Genomic DNA, 19053 nt, shown 5'->3' with positions numbered 1-19053 from the left:
TTGAAAAGTAAGGGCTCAGTTTTGTTACTGGGGCGGGCTGGGGTCGTGTAATCTGCTTTTCGTGTTAGCCACCCGAATCTAAATCGATGTGGGAGAATGAAGCAATTTTAACTTAAGTGGGCAATTGAGTTCCAGCGTGTGGGAACCCATGGCCCAATTAGTTTTTTCAGTCTGAAACTCACCTCCGATGATGTCATCATTGCTGCTGCATTTAAGGTCTGCAACAAGCCTTGCTTCTTCTGCAGACTGCCAACCTTTTAGCCTTTCATGTTAGAGGGACCTGGAGGCAGAATGACCAGCGAGAGACCTAGGTCTGCTCCCAGGTTTGATAACGTTGCCCTGCAAGCTTTAGTGGACGGAGCAAGAGCCAATAAAGAGGTGCTCTTCCTTTCTTCAGGGAGGAAGAAGCCTCTCCAGCAGACCAAGGCTGTGTGGATCCAGGTGGCCCAGGAGGTCAACTCTTTGTCGATAACCCGCAGAACCTGACTTCAGTGCAGGAAGAGGTTTCATGACCTGCGCACTAGAAAAGTGAGTATGACTTTCCCATCACCCTCAATCTGATCCCCATTGCCTCTCCTCACCAGCACTCAGCTTTAGCAATTTCTTCCTCCACATCCCACTTGACACTGACATCCATGCACCCTCACCCATTCCCTCTCTCTCTATGGTCACATTCACCTAACTATTCGACTATGCAGCCCTCACACTCCCTATCACTGTGATGCTATGAAAACAACTTGCAACACACAGGGAGGGCCCTTGGTCTTGCCACCTCACTCCATCTTTGTCTCCTTCTAAGCATCTATGATATGGATTCTCTACACTCACTCCTTCATTCTCACTCAAACTCCACTTGTCTCCCTCATTGCAGGAAAAGAGAGCTCACAATAAGAGGGAAAGAGCGAGGACAGGAGGAGGGCCACCCTCAGTAGCCCAGCTCACCCCCTGGGAGGAGGCGGTCCTGGAGATCGTGGGAGTGGAGGAGGATGCGCAAGTGGGGGACAGACAGACGGGTGCATCACAGCAAGCTGGTGACAGAATAGTTTTCCATCTCATTGACATTGCATGAGTCACTGATAATGATTCTGAAGCTCTAACAGATGGACTTATGTTCATCTGCAATATGCAATGTGCATGTAACCTTGGCATCACATCTCTGACTCTTTTTCCTTTACTCCCCCACAGGACCCTCGACAGCACCTGTCCTCACTAGCCAGGAGGAAGAGCCTGAGATTCCAGACTCCTCAGAGGAAGCTGCAACCTCTGAGGGCCCAGTGTCAGCAGAATTCAGTGCACCCAGCTCCAGCGCAGACACTCTCACCTCGGTGGGACCCTTGCGAGATAGAGTAGTGTTGTCACCTGGTGTATCACAGCTCACAAGTGAGCATCAGCAGATGGTGGAGACAGGGACAGCAGTGGAGAGTCCTCGTTGGAGGGCGCAGGACTCTGCCAGCTTGGCTCAGCTGCATGTCGACCCTCTGCCTCTGGGTCCATCCACAAGATCAGCGGTGCTGGAACTCCAGGAACAGATGCAGGAGTCTCTGACAGGTTTTGTCTCCAGGGTCGCTGCGAGTGTGGAGCGAATGGAGGAGTTCATTGCGAACATGAGCAGAGCCTTTGTGGAGTCATTGGCGCATGAACGCATCACCATGGAAAGAATGCAACCTCCATGGAGGCGATAAGTTGCCAGAGTGCAGAAAACATGGTGAGTGTTCTGAATAGAATGGCATCTCTGGAGGAGCGATGGTCATCTATTGAACAGGGAAACCAGACCTTCATAGAAGTCCTTCTGAGTAGGACTGCCAGTGCAGATACGGGTCCCCATGGCCCCCCTGATGTGCAGCAAGGTGCTCTCAAGCCACTTGCAAGCGCTGAGGGGGACCTGACCCATGAGAGGGAAGATGGTGGCAGACATCAAGGAAGTGGGGGCTCCTCTCCAAGCGCTCACACTTCCATGCCGCTTCAGAGCCCCACCAGAGTCCACACCCAACTGAGATCGGCATCTCAACCCCTCGGCGTCTCAACCCCTGCACAGCCACAGGAGCAGCAGACTGTTGGCGAGCTCTCACAGGTTCGCAACCCCAGAGGACGCCCGCCAAAGGTGTCGAGACAGGAGCAGCAAGAAACTGAGCAAGGGGCCTCCACATCTGCTGAAGCACGGGGGAAGCACCACGTAAGAGCACGCGTAAGAGAAAGATACTGCACAAATAGTCACATGGGTAGTCACTTGGGTGAAATTTGATGTTTAATGTTAAAAAGCCATCAGATGGTTATTGTAAATAAAAAAAAATCTGATGGCTACTGCTGCAGTTGTGCCGTGTGTCATTTCGCTAATGGGACTTCCACATTGAGGGCTTAGGATTACTTGGTATATGCCTCAGTTGAGGAAGCGCTCAATGAAGGTGGCGAGAGGGGTTTCCCAGGAGGTCACACTGGAGATGGGTGTCAGGCTCCAAACTTCCACAGCTGTGGTTATGCCTTCTAAAAGTTCCCCCAGACCTGAGACAACAAAGTCCTGCCACCTGCAAATGATGGCTGATCAAATATCCTATTTAATGGTGGAGCTGCAGCTAATAGTTAGCAATCCAATTGTGCTCCCGCCAGGTTTCACCGTCGTGTTTCAGAGCAGGCGTGCTTCACGTCAGAAAAGGGTTAAAATCATCAAGGCCTTTCAAAATGGGATAATAGAGGCAATTTAGTACTTGTTAAGGGTCTTAAGGGCCTATCCCGCTTCTTGGAGGCGGGACGGAGACGGGAGCAGTAAACACGATTTCTTGAAAATTGCTTGGAGGCGGGGTTGGGCCCGCCCACCACTTTTTGCAATTTTAACTCCCCACACGCCTTCATTCCTGCCTCCATGGCCCTGTGAAATTCGAGCCCTAAGAGTCTAAATGGGGTAGCGGTGCAAAGGGGTCTAGGGGTATAGATTCACAAAGCATTAAAAGTAGCAATGTAGGTTAAAAAAGCCATAAAAGTGCTAATAAAGCTCTCGGGTTCATTTCTAGAGGAATGGAATTCAAAAGCAGAGAAGTTATGTTAAACTTGTATAGAAGCTTGTCTGACCATCTCATGATTTGAGACAGTGGAGTGGCAATATGGCATAACTGTATATAGGCTTTTAAGTGGTTGCTGTCATTGCTGTTGCTGTCGTTGTTGTAATAACATTTGCCCACGGATGAAAAGCCATGCTCAAAGGAGTTTGTGGCCCACTCAGTACAAAAAAATTGAGAGGGCACATTGGTGGGGGCGGCAGTTCTCACAGGGCACTCTAGCTCTTTTTCTGTCTGCTTACTCTTGCTTTTTTTCTCTCTTTCTTTTCTTTCCCTCATGACCTAGTTTTTAAAAAATCAGCTCAGCTTTGAGAGGTTAAGCCAGCAAAGATGAGCCTTTGTTTAGAGATATCAACTGAGTCAGAAGGTTGCGTGTTCAAGTCCCACTCCAGAGACTTGAGCACAAAAAGCTAGGCTGACACTCCAATGCAGTACCGAGGGAGTGCTGCACTGTCGGAGGTGCCGTCTTTCAGATGAGACGTTAAACCGAGGCCCAGTCTGCTGTGTCAGGTGGACGTTAAAGATCCTATGGCACTATTTAGAAGAGCTGGGGTGTTCTCCCTGGTGCCCTGGACAATATTTATCCTTCAATCAAGATCTAAAACAGATTATCTGGTCATTGTCACATTGCTATTTGTGGGAGATTGCTGTGTGCAATTGGCTGCCGCGTTTCCTACATTACAACAGTGACTACACTTCAAAACGTACTTAATTGGCTGTAAAGGGCTTTATAAATGCTATATAAATGCAAGTCTCTGCTTTCTTTCTTTCTCTCTTTCTTTCTTATTTTTCATAAGCAATGAGTGTCTTCCCTAATGAGAAGACAGTCCACATGGCAGTCTTTGTCATATTTCAGTAGCCAGTAAACAGAGCAAAGGTTCTCTGTTACAATCTCTGGGTCTCGTTATCATTTAACTAAATATTGGGCAGAAAAGGATGTACTCTGGATCAATGTTCTGCCTAGTTGTTTTTGTGTGCGCGGCCCATACACAGTTTCGTGCAAGTGGGAAATTTAACATTGGAAAAGCCGGTGCACGGGACCAGCAGACTTAGAGGGAACGTTGCTCTGGATTGTAGGGGAGGAGAGATCAGTGACTGGTGATGCTGATTAAAAAGGGCAGGAACCCTGAGTAGCAGGGATTTAAAAGGAGCGGCGGCAGAGAGCAGCAGCCAATACCAGAGAAATGGAAGGAAAAACTTAAAAAGTGACGTCATAGTCAGTAGAGTGAGGAATGGTGGGAGCCAAGGAATCAGAGCTAAGTGTTTAATTTATCATTTATCTAAGTATTAAGAGCATAGTATCCTTTAGGTTAACAAATAGATCTAAGATCTAAGAAAAGGGTGCGGCCAAGAGCGCAGGGAGAGGAAAATCACAAAGTGATGTCACAGCACAAGATTGGGTGACGGGGGTAAGTTACAAGTAAATATTTAATTTAATCTACCTACAACTTAAACTAATCAAGTAATTAGTTAAAAAACTAAAAAATCTAAGCTAAGTTAATTAAATATATAAACTTTAATTCATTAATTAAATAAATAAAACATGGTTAGATAAAGATGGCAGTGCATTCCTTGTGCTGCAACTGCAGCCTGTGGGAGTTTGTGGAGAGCATCGCGATCCCAGACAACCACATCTGCAGTAAGTGCATCTTTAGGAACTTCATCTCAAAGTTGTTGAGCTGGGGTCCGAGGTGCAGACATTGCAGGACATCAGGGACGGGGAGAGTTACCTAGACACTTTGATCCAGGAGGCAGTCACACCCCTTGGGTTAGGTAGTGGTACAGGTCTGGTTAGTGGTTATGGACAGGAGGCTGTGACTGGGAGACAGGCAGGTAAGGGGACACCAGGTGCAGTGCTGGAGGAGCCTCGGCCTTTGCCCTTATTCAACAGGTACAAGGTTCTTGCTGCCTGTGTAGATGAGGGAAAAAACTGCAGGGTCGAAGAGCAAACTGACCACTGCACCGTGGTACAGGAGGCCATTCAAGTGGGGGGAGCAAAAAGTAATATGGTTGTGGTAGTGGTTAGGGACAGTATTGTCACAGGGATATAGACTGTTCTCTGCAGTCGCGACTGGGAGTCCCAAAGATTGTGTTGCCTGTCTGGTGCCGGGTTTAAGGACATCTCCTCAGAGCTAGAGAAGAACTTGGAGTGGGAGGGGGAGGATCCAGCTGCTGTGGTTCTCGGAGGAATCAACGACATAGGTAGAACTAGGAATGAAGATCTGCTGAGGGAGTTTGAGGAGCTAAGGACCAAATTAATAAGCAGAACCTCAAAGGTAATAATCTCTGGATTACTGCCTGAGCCACACGCAAATTGGCATAGGGTCAAACAGATCAGTGAGTTGAATGCGTGGCTCAAAGAGTGATGTGGGAGGAAAGGGTTTCGATTCATGGGGCGCTGGCACCAATACTGGGAAAAAGAGGGAGCTGTTCCGTTGGGATGGGCTCCACTTAAACCAGGCTGGGACCAGTGTCTTGGTGAAGCGAATAACTCGGGCTATACATAGGGCTTTGAATTGAAAAGGGTGGGGGGAGTGGGGTTTAGGTGAGGGGAAATTTATAAATCTAAAGAGAAAAGTCAAGGCCATAGAGCAGTGTAGTGATTTGGGTAAAGATAAGCAGAGTGACAGGAAGGGACAGAGAATCTAACGACAATAGTGCATCAGTGAATAAGGTCAAATCAGGGGAAAATAGTAAAAGGTTAAAATTAAAGGCTCTTTATCTGAATGCACGATGCATTCGTAACAAGATGGACAAGTAATGGTACAAATAGTGATAAATGGTTTCGATCTCATAGCCATTACAGAGACGTGGCTGCATGGTGACCTTGGTTGTGAACTGAAGATAAGAAGTCACACAACGCCGGGTTATAGTCCAACAGTTTTATTTGAAATCACAAGCTTTCGGAGCGCTGCTCCTTCGTCAGGTGAAGTGGAGAGATGCATAAAGACACAGCTTATATAGTCAGAGAATAATGCCAGATGATTACAGGTAATCTTTCTAACTGCCATTTATCACACCTTGGCAGAGAGATAATCACAGCACACAAAGGTGTGAATGGTGTCCAAACAGGTTAGTCAGGAAATCATTACATCAAATAACAATGAGGTGGGGTCACAAGGGGTCAAATGTTGCAGATGCTGGGGTCTGTATGAAAAACAAAAAACTGACAAAAAATGTTTTTTTTGCTGGAAATCACAGCAGGTCCGGCCGCATCTGTGTAGAGAACAAGCCAACGATGACTCGAGTCTGGGTGACCCTACGTCAGGTGGGGTTACATGTAGCGTGACATGAACCCAAGATCCCGGTTGAGGCCGTCCTCATGAGTGCGGAACTTGGCTATCAGTTTCTGCTCGACGATTTTGCGTTGTCGTGTGTCTCGAAGGCCGCCTTGGAGAATGCTTACCCGAAGATCGGAGGCTGAATGTCCTTGACTGCTGAAGTGTTCCCCAACTGGGAGGGAACACTCCTGCCTGGCGATTGTTGCGCGGTGTCCGTTCATCCGTTGTCGCAGTGTCTGCATGGTCTCGCCGATGTACCATGCTCCGGGGCATCCTTTCCTGCAACGTATGAGGTAGACAACGTTGGCCGAGTCACATGAGTACGTACCATGTACCTGATGGGTGGTGTCCTCACGTGTGATGATGGTATCTGTGTTGATGATCTGGCATGTCTTGCAGAGGTTGCCGTGGCAGGGTTGTGTAGTGTCGTGGTCGCTGTTCTCCTGAAAGCTGATTCATCAGCCGCACTCACAAGACAGTCCAGAATGTCACCCGAGCACAATGCAACGCCATCCACGCTCTCAAGACCAACCGCAACATCGTCATCAAACCAGCAGACAAAGGAGGAGCCATCGTCAAACAGAACAGAACGGACTATTGCAAAGAAGCATACCGACAACTGGACAACCAGGAACACTACAGACAGTTACCCGCAGATCCGACCAAAGAACACACCCGCCAACTCAACAGACTGATCAAGACCTTCAATCCAGACCTTCAAAGCATCCTACATGCTCTCATCCCACGTACTCCCCGCTTGGGAGACTTCTACTGCCTCCCAAAGATACACAAAGCCAACACACCCAGATGTCCTATCGTATCAGGCAACGGAACCCTGTGTGAGAACTTCTCTGGATACGTCGAGGGCATCCTGAAACCCATCGTACAGGGAACCCCCAGCTTCTGTCGCGACACTACAGACTTCTTACAGAAACTCAGCACCCACGGGCCAGTTGAACCAGGAACACTCCTCGCCACGATGGACGTCTCGGCACTCTACACCAGTATCCCCCACGATGACGGCATCGCTGCGACAGCCTCGGTACTCAACACCAACAACAGCCAATCTCCAGACGCCATCCTACAACTCATCCGCTTCATCCTTGACCACAATTTCTTCACCTTCGACAACCAGTTCTTTACTTAAACACACGGAACAGCCATGGGGACCAAATTCATACCCCAATACGCCAACATCTTCATGCACAAGTTTGAGCAAGACTTCTTCGCTGCACAGGACCTCCAACCAATGCTATACACCAGATACATCGCCGACATTTTCTTCCTATGGACCCACGGCGAAGAATCACTGAAAATACTACACGATAACATCAACAAGTTCCATCCCACCATCAAACTCACCATGGACTACTACTCAGAATCAGTTTCATTCTTGGATACACGAATCTCCATCAAAGACGGACACCTCAGCACTTCACTCTACCGCAAGCCCACGGACAACCTCACGATGCTCCACTGCTCCAGCTTCCACCCTAACCACGTTAAAGAAGCCATCCCCTATGGACAAGCCCTGCGAATACACAGGATCTGCTCAGACGAGGAGGAAGCGATGGACACCTACAGACGCTGAAAGACGCCCTCGTAAGAACGGGGTATGACGCTCGACTCGTCGATCGAGAGTTCCGACGGGCCACAGCGAAAAATCGCATAGACATCCTCAGAAGACAAACACGGGACACAACCAGCAGAGTACCCTTCGTCGTCCAGTACTACCCCGGAGCGGAGGAACTACGCCATGTTCTTCGCAGCCTTCAACATGTCATCGATGACGACAAACACCTCGCTAAGGCCATCCCCACGCCTCCACTACTCGCCTTCAAACAGCCGCCTAACCTCAAACAGACCATCGTTCGCAGCAAATTACCCAGCTTTCAGGAGAACAGCGACCACGACACCACACAACCCTGCCACAGCAACCTCTGCAAGACATGTCAGATCATCAACACAGATACCATCATCACACGTGAGGACACCACACATCAGGTACATGGTACGTACTCATGTGACTCGGCCAACGTTGTCTACCTCATACGTTGCAGGAAAGGATGCCCCGGAGCATGGTACATCGGCGAGACCATGCAGACACTGCGACAACGGATGAACGGACACCACGCAACAATCTCCAGGCAGGAGTGTTCCCTCCCAGTTGGGGAACACTTCAGCAGTCAAGGACATTCAGCCTCCAATCTTCGGGTAAGCATTCTCCAAGTCGGCCTTCAAGACACACGACAACGCAAAATCGTCGAGCAGAAACTGATAGCCAAGTTCCGCACTCATGAGGACGGCCTCAACCGGGATCTTGGGTTCATGTCACGCTACATGTAACCCCACCTGACGTAGGGTCACCCAGACTCGAGTCGTCGTTGGCTTGTTCTCTACACAGATGCGGCCGGACTTGCTGTGATTTCCAGCAAAAAAAATGTTTTTTTGTCTGTTTTTTGTTTTTCATACAGACCCCAGCATCTGCAACATTTGACCCCTTGTGACCCCGCCTCATTGTTCTTTGGTGTAATGTTTTCCTGACTAACCTGTTTGGACACCATTCACACCTTTGAGTGCTGTGATTATCTCTCTGCCGAGGTGTGATAAATGGCAGTTAGAAAGATTACCTGTAATCATCTGGCATTATTCTCTGACTATATAAGCTGTGTCTTTATGCATCTCTCCACTTCACCTGATGAAGGAGCAGCGCTCCGAAAGCTTGTGATTGCAAATAAAACTGTTGGACTATAACCTGGTGTTGTGTGACTTCTTACATTTGTCCACCCCAGTCCAACACCGGCATCTCCACACCGTGAACTAAATATTCCAGGGCACTTGACATTTCAAAAAGACAGACAAAATGGAAAGAATGGGACCAGTCATCGATATCAATTATCTTTATCAAAGCTGTTATTGCATTCAGATGATTCCAGCATTCATTCGCGCATCGTATGTTGAAAATTCTGCTTTAGCTGTGAGCTCAGTAGGAGTTATCTGTCAGCAGTGGACTCTTGAGAGGTTTAATTGACAGCCCTACTGACCAACTTCTGGACAAGGGAAGAGTTTGAAGATGAACCCCCTAACTTCCTGTGGACACAGAGGACAAAAGAAAACAAGAATGGACTATCTTGTCAATGCAGTTAGGTCTGAGAAAGGATCTGCCCTTGTGAGAGAATTTTTGCTCATAAGCTTGGAGCTGGTCAGAAACAGAAGGCTGACTAGGAAAAATTAAGTTAGCTTGCTAATGTGTCTTGGTTTGTTATTTTTCTTATTCACGAGGAGGGGTATGAAGTTAAGTGAGTTTGGAGTATGACTGTCACTCTATGTTTACTTGTCTATAAAAGGGAACAGTTTAATAATTTTCTACGCCCTCAAAACTGTTGTCCTAAAGATGAGAAATCAAACAACGGTCATGTCTAACTGTTCCAATGCTTCAGGTGGACATTAAGGATCCCAATGCACTATTTGGAGAAGAACGAAGAATTTTCCCAGAGTCCTGGCAAATTGACTAATACCTCCAATAGATTAACCAGTCATTCATCTCATTCGTGTTGGTGGGAGGTTGCAGACGCAGAGTGGTTGCAGTGCGTGTCTCCCTAAATCACTGCAATTCAAAAATAACATCATGTGAAGCACTTAGAGATGTTTAAACCCATTATCTAAAAGCAAGTATTAATAACTTTAAGGAAAAGGTTTGTCTATTGATTTACAGATAGGGGTTCCAGAGCCAAAACAAATGGGTTCATTGATGAGGAAACCTGTTGTGCTTTTTCTTCAATGAAATGATGAGAGAGAGTACCTTTCAGCACAAAATATGCTTGAGGAGTGGAGTACTATGTCTGCAGCTGCTGGATAAAGTTAGACCCAGGGCCAAATTTATCACAAGTAAGCACTGTGTAGTTCCGTTTTACCAGTCAATGTCTTCTTACTGTTCAGTGATAATACTATCAATGGAACTTTAGCCTGGTTGTGTGAGAATTTAAAATTCAGCAAGCAAAGTTATTACGTCATAGAATGAATTTATGAAATAAATCCTAAAGCTTGAAATTATGCCATGGGATACTTGGATATGAATGCTTGATGCATTTATTTTAGTGGGTTGATGACTCTGCTAAAATAAGGGAAAGTAATTTCAAATCAACTCATTGTGTTTGTACGTTAGTTTGCTGAGGCATAATTATAGGGTTCTAGTTTCCATTAAAAAGATCATCAGTTAAGATATTTTACATGATGATTGGTACCTTACACAGTATTATAGTTTATCAAGTTTCCATTGTATGAAATGCATTTCACAAAATATATTCAAATTAATTTCAAAATACATCACATTTCATGCGCAGATTAAAATAACTAGATTTTCCAGGGTTGCAGTATTACTCCTTCGACTCGTTAAAGTGCTTTCTCTAATTTCAAAGTATGGATGCTTTCGTTCCTAGCGTGTCCACACATTTGCTTTTCTGTACATCTCTAATACTTGTATTTGGAGGTCATTTATTCCCTAATACATTTTGAAGTTGTGTTATTCATTTACAGCTGGAATTAAAAGCATAAATGCTTCTCCATAAGGATGGTTTGCTGATAAACTTCAACAACTTGCCTTTATATAGCATCTTTAGTGTAAGGAAAATCCCAAGGCATTTCACAACTAGACGCAAGGGGAAAAAAACAATGGTGAGCCAGGAAGGAAGAGATTAGAAGGGGTGATCAAAAGTTCAGTTAAAAGTGTTGAGGTTGTGAGGTTTAGAGGAGGGAGTTAAAAAGATTTAAGTACCAAGGCAGCTGAAAGCTCCGCCATCAATAGTAGAGTGCAGGGAGGAGGCTACACTCACACATGGAGTCTGAGAAATGAGGGGATTTAGAGTTAGATGAGATTAGAGATCAAGGCCATGGGAAGGTTTGTCGAGGACAAAGATTTTGAATTTAACACGCTGGGGAAACAGGAAGCCGCCATAAATCAGTGAGGATGATGGGTGAGATGGATTTAATGCAGGATATATACAACAGAGCTTTGAGCAAGTTGTAGATTATTGACGGTGGAGAGTAGTAGAGGTGGGCAGAGCTACAGTTGTTGAAGTAAATGGTCTTGGTGGTGGATAGTATGTGGGGTTTAAAGCTTAGCTCAGGGTCAAGTAGGCTGTGAATGGTTTTGATTCAGTGTCCGAAAATGGCTGCAGAGGGAGGATGGAATCAGTTGCAAAGGGGGCAGAGTTTGTGATGGGGGCGTTCAGCCTTCCCAGTTGAGCTGAAAGAAGTTGTGACTCATCTGGGATTTGATATTGGACAAGAAGTCTGAAAGCATGGAGGCAGTTAGGGTGTTGAGAAAAGTGTTGGAGCAGTTCATTCATTGTGCGTTTGTTTTTGGTGATTCTGCTTTATTTTCTGTATAAGACAACACAGAATGTAAAGTACATGCATATCCAATTAAAACTGCTGACCAAGAAGGTAGTATCTGCTAATTTGTTAATCTTGTCATGGGTCCATATTAGTCCAATGTTTTCACTGCCTTTCATTCTTTCTGAGACAACTTAACTGCCTCCCTGTTTGACCCAGACAACCAAAGAAGCTTTTCACTTTGAACATGTAAAGGTATTTTCTGCTGTGCTTTAATATTTGGTGTAATTTTTCTCAAATTATGGGAAGCAATCATTTTCACCCACTATGCTGGTGAACTGATCAACCTGTATTTCCACCTTATGGATCCATAGTCTAAGTTCAAAGATTCCCATAATTATTTAGTTTGGATTCAAAACTCATAATTAGTATCACTTGACACCAATAGAGAACAAGCTTATGTACTGCATAGTCCACTGCATGTATCGGCCCAGAGTTTGCGGTCAAGGACGAAGGAACAGCGCTCGCCATTCACCTCACTGACAGCTGCCCACGGAGTTTTCCCGGGCTTTTGAGCAGAGACTAAGGGCTCGATTTTCCAGGCCCGAGGAGGCAGGATTGGAGGCGTGTGAGGTGTTAAAATCGCAAAAAATGGTGGGCGGATCCGTTCTCGCCTCTGAGCAATTTTCTCAGAATCGGAGTTTCAGACCCTTCAAGAGGCGGGATAGGCCCTTCAGGCCCTTAACCAGTTATGTGCCTCTATAATCCCATTTTGAAAGGCCTTTCTGAATTTAACACATTTCCCCCGTCCTGCACGTCTCCTCTGGAACACGCCAGTTAATCCTGGCTGGCTCACAAGTGAAAGGCTTACTAACAGTTGCAGCTCCACCATTAAAAAGGAGTTTTCAGCAATCATCATTTGCAGGTGGCAGGACTTTGTTGTCTCAGGTCTGGGAAAACTTTTTGCGGCCTACTCATTGTTGTGGAAGTTTGGAGCCTGAGACCCATCTCCAGTGTGACCTCCTGGGAAACCCCTCTCCCCACCTTGACTGAGCGCGTCCTCAACTGAGGCATATACCTGAAGCATGGGAACCATTTATTTCCTTTCCTCCTGGACATCAGATTCGGACGAAGACCAGCCGTGGCAGCAGCAGAACCCTGAACAACAGCAGCACCAACAGCAGCAGCAACAACAGGAGCGCCAAGCTGCTGCTCACCCACCTGAAGCTGCACAGGCCAGAAGGCGCCAGCGCATGGAAGCACGTCGCCGCAGGAGATACCCCCAAAACAGGGTTTACAGACAGAGGATGAGCTACCTCAACATGACTGAGCAGCAGTGCCAAAGGAGGCTCAGACTTTGGCGAGAGGTAGTCGGTGACATCTGTGCAATGCTGCAGCAAGACCTGGAGCCCAGAGGAGCGGGTGGACAACCCTTACCAGTGGCCGTCAAAGTCACCACCGCACTCAACTTTTTTGCTTCAGGTTCATTCCAGGGATCAACAACAGACATCAGTGGCGTCTCTCAGGCAGCCACACACACTTGCATCACGCAGGTAACCGGTGCCCTCTTTGCCATCACGCACAATTACATCAACTTCTCCAAGGATGAAGCAAGTGTAACCGCGCGTGCGGTTGGATTTGCTAATCTGGCAGGCTTTCTAAGGGTGCAGGGCGTTGTTGACTGCACACATGTGGCCCTTAAGGCGCCCCATCACAATCCAGGTATTTTTGTCAACCGCAAGGGCTTCCACTCCCTCAACATGCAGCTGGTGTGTGACCACAAGAATGAAATTTTGCATGTTTGCGCCAAGTACCCTGGCAGTTGCCATGACTCCTTCACCCTGCGGCAGTCTAGTGTGCCTCCGCTCTTCAGTCCGCCAGACCAACTTTTCGGATGGCTACTTGGAGACGAGGGCTATCCCCTGAAGACGTGGTTAATGACGCCGTTGAGGAGGCCATCCAACGAAGCTGAGGAGCACTACAACTCCAGCCACATTTCCACCAGATCCATAATCGAGCAAACCATCGGCTTGCTGAAGATGCGATTCAGATGCCTTGATAGATCAGCTGGAGCCCTGGAGTACTCAGCAGCCAGGGTTTCCAGAATCGTCGTGGTCTGCTGTGCACTTCACAACATGGCACAGCATCGTGGCTTGCAGCTGGCTGAGGTACAAGTGGCTCATCGCATAGCCTCCTCAGATGAGGAGGAGGAGATCGACAACGAACAGCTTGCGAAGGTGCATCAACCAGCAGCAGCAGCACACGGGCACATTGCTGCCTGGGATGCAAGGGACACACTCATCTTGGCCAGATTTGTTTAGCCTGCTCAGTCAAACACTTTTGCCTCGCACCTTCTTAGCAGAGCATCGACAATGGCCAAGAACCTGCAGATTCCTATCACTCTGACCACCATACTGACAATTGCAAGTCGCCCTAAGCCCTCAATGTGGAAGTCCCATTTGCAAAATGACACAGGCCACAACTTCAACAGTTTGCCATCAAGTTTCTTTATCACATCAAATCATGGATGGCTTTTCAAAAATAAACATAATAGAACACCCAAGTGACTACCCTTGTGACTACTTGTGCTTTATCTTCCTCTTACGCGTGCTCCTACATGGTGCTTCCCTTGTGGCTTCAGCAGATGTGGAGGCCCCTTGCTCACTTTCTTGCTGCTCCTGCCTCGACACCTTTGGCGGGCGTCCTCTGGGATTGCGAGCCTGTGACGGCTCGGCAACAGTCTGCAGCTCCTGCGGCTGTGCAGGGGCTGAGACGCTGATCTCAGTTGGGTGAGGACTCTGGTGGGGCTCTGACCGAGGGCTCTGCAGTGGCATGGTCGTGTGAGCGCTTGGAGAGGAGCCCCCACTTCCTTGTTCTCTGCCACCAACATTCCTCTCATGGGTCAGCCCCACTTCAGAGCTAGAAAGTGGCTTGACAGCACCTTGCTGCACTTCAGGGGGGCCAGGAGGACCCGTTTCTGCACTGGAAGTCCTACTCCAGAGGACTTCCATGAAGGTCTGGTTTCTCTGCTCAATAGCTGACCATCGCTCCTCAAGAGATGTCAGTCTATTCTGAACAATGACCATGTTTTCAACAGTCTGGCGACTTAGCTCCTCCATGGCCGTAGCCATCCTCTCCTCTACCGTAGCCACCCTTTCCACGGAGGTTGCCATCCTTTCCGTGGTGATGCGTTCATGCACCAATGCCTCCACAAAGGCACTACTCATGTTCGTGAGGGACTCTTCCATTCGCTCCACACTCGCAGCGACCCTGGAGACAAAACCTGCCAGAGACTCCTGCACCTGTTCCTGGAGTTGCAGCACCGCTCTCCTTCTGGATGGATCCAGAGGCACAGGGTCGACATGCAGCGGAGCCGAGCTGGGAGAGTCCTGAGCCCTCCGACGAGGACTCTCCACTGCTGTCCCTGTCTCCACCATCTGCTGATGCTCACTTGTGAGCTGTAATACACCAGGTGACAACTCTACTCTATCTCCCGAAGGTCCCACCAAGGTGTGAGTGTCTGTGCTGGTGCTGAGTGCGCTTAATTCTGCTGACGCTGCGCCCTCAGGAGCCTGCGGGCTCCGGCTGTTCCTCCTGGACAGTGGGGAGGGGGGCTGTCGCTGGTCCTGTGGGGGAACAAAGGAAAGAGTTAAACATGTGAGACAAACATTGCATGCACATTGAATTGTGCAGATGATCATAAGTCAGTCTGTTAAAGCATCAGAATCAATATTAGTCACTCATGCAATGTCAATGAGAGAGATGAAAAACTATTCTGTCACCAGCTTGCTCTGATGCGCCCGTCTGTCCGTCCCCCACTTGCACATCCTCCTCCAATCCCACGATCTCCAGGGCTGCCTCCTCCGCAGTAATGAGCTGGGCTATTGAGGGTGGCCCTCCTGTCCTCTCCCTCTTATTGTGGGCTCTCTTTTCCTGCAATGAGGGAGACAAGTGGAGCTTAAGTGAGAATGAAGGAGTGAGTGTGGAGAATCCATAGCATAGATGCTTAGAAGGACACAAAGATGGAGTGAGGTGCCAAGACCAAGAGCCCTCCCTGTGTGTTGTAAGTTGTTGTCATTGCATCACAGTGATGGGGAGTGTGAGGGCTGCATAGTCGAATAGTTAAGTGAATGTGAACATACAGAGAGAGGGAATGGGTAAGGGTGCAGGGATGTAAGGGTGAAGTGGGATGTGGAGGAGGAGGTTGACAAAGCAGAGTGCTGGTGAGGAGAGGCGATGGGGATCAGATTGAGGGTGATGGGGATGGAATACTCACTTTTCCTGTGCGGAGAAGGTCATGAAACCTCTTTCTGCACTGCAGCCAGGATCTGCTGCACATTGAAATTGCATTCACCTCCTGTGCCACTTGCAGCCACACAGCTTTGGTCTGCTGTTGAAGCTTTTTCCTCCCTGAGGAAGGAAAGAGCACTTCCTTATTTGTTCTTGCTCCCTCCACCAGAGCTTGGAGGGAAGCCTCATCGAATTTGGGTGCACACTTTGGTCTGGTGCTGGGCATAGTTGCAGTAGGAATCCCTCAGAAGTATGGTCATAAAGTTGAAAGGCTGAAAAAGAACCAAGGCTGCTTGCAGACCTTAAATCCAGCTGCATTGATGACGTCATCGGAGGCGAGTTTCAGTATCAAAAGACTCATTGGGCCAGGGGTTCCCACAAGCTGGAAATCAAGTGCCCAATTAGGGCAAAATCGCACTTTTGTACCGCCTCACATAGGAGGCGGGGTCCTGACACGCCGACCACCTGACACGCCCCCAGCCTGCCCCCAATGACAAAATCCAACCCTATCTGTCACAGGGCAATAGTTTCAGTGTTGCGCCCTCTACAGGGAATCTGTGGTGTCTATGAGCAGGACAAGAAACAGCAAATCTCTTGAAGAAGAATCCTCACTGAGACGCGCAGAGTCGAAACCAGGAAGTATTGAGCAAGAAATATAAATTAGATTTAAATAATGTACAGAAAGCGAAATAAAGATTGGGAAATACAGATGGGATTAAGGGAGAACGATAAAAGACAAAGTAAAAAAAAAAAAAAAATTTTACTTAGAAGAAAATCTGTGTTGGAGATTTTTTTTAAGGGAATGAGACTCCACACTTGTAAAATGACATTTTCAGAGCCAGAGATGTTGTTCCACAGTAATAATCACTTATCATGCTGTTAAAAACTCAGTGGGGAACCAGTGGGCAAGTACTCCAAGTTCACGACATTGCATTCATTTCAGTACCGAACCTATCAGCGGGGACTGCAACAGCGCACCCTGTGGAGGAGCGGGCTATCTCTGACAGCAGCTTCCGTATTTGCACGTTTAACTGCGCATGTGCGGACGCCAGAAGTTGCTGTTCGATTATACCCCACTATCGCCTCACTGTTACTCTTATTGCAAAATCCAGCCCATTATCTAAAATTTGTGTGTGTCGACCAAAGGAAGTTGACTGTGACTGTGATTTTAAATTTAATTTCAGGCTTGTAGATGTATGGATTTGTTTTTTTTGTGTTGAATCGCTTGTATCTCATTGCCATGCTAGCTCTTGTCTTTCAATTTTGACGCTTGGGTGGCTATTCTTTGTCAGCATTCTTTCACAAATGTATAAAACCACTTGACGTCTCCCCGCCCCCCCCCCCCCCCCGCCTTTGAAGAGCTTTCAAACTTTGTGCACAACAGCATGATTTTTGTTCTTTTGAACTGGCATAAAATTTCATATACAATTTTTTCACTTACCATGTTAGAATTGCATAATCACATGAGTACAGGGTCTTGGAGAAAGATACCGAGAGATGGGTTTGGCTAAGTGTGTTGTTTGGGAGAAGTGAGATTTTTTGCCTCACTCAACTGGAAAGTTTCTAATGCTTTTAAGCTAATCATGTATGGCAGTATTTGTACCATTTTGTTGCAATTATATACAAGAGCTGTTCAATAATTTGAATTATTTGCACATGTCCTATTTACCCATAAGTTTACTTTTGCTCGAAATACTTTTTTTTTAAAGTACTTTGAGGTATTTCTCAATACAATCCTGTAGGTAATCTGTCCTTGTATGAAAAGGGCAAGTAAATATCCTTCCATGACATTAGCCAAAGGGATCTTTGGAGCACAGCCACTGTGTTAACATTGGGGACATTGGCCAAGGACATCCCCTGAAGCACATCCTCTTTGTTAACCTTGATGTCCTTCTGTTTGATTTCAAATGACTGCAAGCAAAGCACAGTAGAGATTATGGAGACTGGAGAGAATATGGCTTATAATCACCCTGAAATAAAATGAAACACATGGGTGTTAGTCCAAGGGCATGGACAAGCTCCAGAAGATTCCCTTAGACAGTCATTGTCCTTATCACACACAATATGGATCATCTACAGAGTTCTATGAAAAGCCTTTCAGAAGGTTTGTTTTTTAAAGAAATCTATCAAAAGGAATTCAGGGAAACATAGGGCTAGATACTTAATGTACAAAGTAGTGATCCCTGGAATTACCTTCTTGATTAATGATAGATGTTTGTTTATTTTATTAACCACAAAAACAGTCTCTAAGTCTGGTTGTATTGAGCAGTACATATAAGGCATATCCATTCAGTATTATAGAAAGTCCACAGAGAGTGGTTATCTCTGAAGGAAATATTTGTTACTCATTTTGAAGTATACCACTGCAGTAATGTTGTGAAAAAAACAGCTATAAAACTTGCCATGGACAAACTTGAGGATGTTGGAATAAATTCAGATTAACTTGATAGAAATGCTGTAGTTTTAAAAATGTCCATTAAAGTTGCCTTTCATACACGACAGTTCACTGTGGAGATTCTTACAACTACGATAACGCAGCGCAATATCATCTAATGTAAACGATAGAAGATGATGTAGTGTCACTGACTGGTTTGCTGTTTAGGGAAAGAAAGAACTTGCATTTATATAGTGCATTTCATGTCCTCAGGATATCCCAAAACGCTTCACAGACAACTCATTGATTTTTTTGCAGCATTGTTATTGCTGTCATTTTGTAAGCAAACATAGCAATTAATTTGCAACAGCAAAGACCCACTAAATAAGAATGAGATGAAAAATCCGTTTTGACAGTGTTGCTTGAGAGATGCATATTAGCTAGGACAGTGGGAGAAATCCCTGATTCTCTTCGAATAGATCTAGGGGTCTTTAGTCGCATCAGTCTCACGCTCTGAAATTCCCTCCCATATCCCTCTGCCTCTGCATCTTCCTCTCCTCCTTTAAGATCTCCTTAAAACTCACCTATTGGAACAAGCTTTTAGTCACTGTACCTAATCTTCCGCCCTTGACAGCATCCATTTTGGCATACACTTCCGTGGTCCACCTTGCGACATTTTTCTACGTTAAAGGCCCTGTATAAATGTAAATATTTGGGGGTTTTT

The 19053-nt window shown here is 46.7% G+C and overlaps 1 protein-coding gene across 1 annotated transcript in view; it reads left to right on the top strand.

Annotated features, from left to right (window-relative positions):
• fam20b (FAM20B glycosaminoglycan xylosylkinase) overlaps positions 1-19053 on the top strand; it is a 324352-nt gene that overhangs the window by 187548 nt on the left and 117751 nt on the right. The gene's annotated exons all lie outside the window — the stretch shown is intronic.

This window comes from Somniosus microcephalus, chromosome 3, assembly GCF_052327205.1.
Source record: "Somniosus microcephalus isolate GS21.2 chromosome 3, FLI_Smic_1.0, whole genome shotgun sequence".
NCBI classification, from domain to species: domain Eukaryota; kingdom Metazoa; phylum Chordata; class Chondrichthyes; order Squaliformes; family Somniosidae; genus Somniosus; species Somniosus microcephalus.
Note: the sequence above shows the minus strand (reverse complement) of the source record. Positions and strands in the feature narration are given on the sequence as shown.